The sequence below is a fragment of the Solanum lycopersicum genome, chromosome 8, assembly GCF_036512215.1.
Source record: "Solanum lycopersicum chromosome 8, SLM_r2.1".
Lineage (NCBI taxonomy): Eukaryota > Viridiplantae > Streptophyta > Magnoliopsida > Solanales > Solanaceae > Solanum > Solanum lycopersicum.
Window position 1 is genome coordinate 48,382,479 of NC_090807.1, and position 1,138 is coordinate 48,383,616.

A 1,138-nucleotide genomic window follows, 5' to 3' on the forward strand; every position below is an offset into this window, starting at 1 on the left:
GATCTAAAAACATATCTCTCTGTGGCACCAGTACTAAGTACGCCATTGTTCGGGATGCGTTGACATTCCCCTTTTTTCATTCTAGTTATTGTCATTGGAAGGAATGAAGAAATTTAGAGATCCAATCAAATATTGGTGATGAATCCCTCTCCCCCTCTTTTCTCTTTTTTCCCTAGAAAAGGAAAGAAATTAAGGGAGGGAAACAGTCAGGGAGAATTTAAAATAGTTAACTTTAAATATCACCGGTGGTTCTTTGAACTGATGACACCCCATTGATGGTATGTAAGTGAGTCGACAGATCTTTTATTATACCTTTGATTGCAACAAACATAGACAAAATTTCAAGACATACTTGAGATCTACGGATACCATCGACAGCCCATCGATAGGTCCATTGATCTGTGCACCAGACCATTTTTCTGCAAAATTCTTGGGTTTGTTCCCCGCACATTGAACACTTATTAGGCTTGTGTTTTTGTGGAAAGTGTTTAGACATGGACGCTAAACTAATCTCTATCCAACACACCAAAAAAAACTAACGAATGAAGATTGGTAAAACAAAACAAAACAAGAGAATGCAACAATTCCTTCTAAGAAAAGAAAAACCTATTTTTGGATAAAGGATACGCCTTGGGTTTCCTCCAAAGAAGTGCTTTATTTAACATTGTGGAACAACACACGATCATTGATTACTCAGACTACATCAATGTGATATGCTTTAACCACTTCATGGACACTCTTCTCATGCCATAGGTAGATTTTGATTCTTTGCCCATTGACTGTAAACTTCGCACCCTCGTTCTCCAACTCAAATTATCCATGTGAGAACACTTAAGTGAAAAGGAATGGCCCAGTCCACTTGGACTTGAGTTTTACCGGGAACAAGTATAGCCTAGACTTTAATAAAAGTATCAAGTCCCCAACCACAAATTTTCTCTTGTCAGTATTTTAGTCATGGTACTTCTTCATCATCTCTTTAAAAATGACTGAACTTTCATTTTCTTTTAGGCAAAAATTATAAAGATCGTTCAACCTGTTAAGTCTCTTTTCCACTACGTCATTCCAATCCATCTTAAATTTCTTCATCGCCACATGGACATATGCTCTAACTCAACTGGCAAGTGACAAGCCTTTCAAT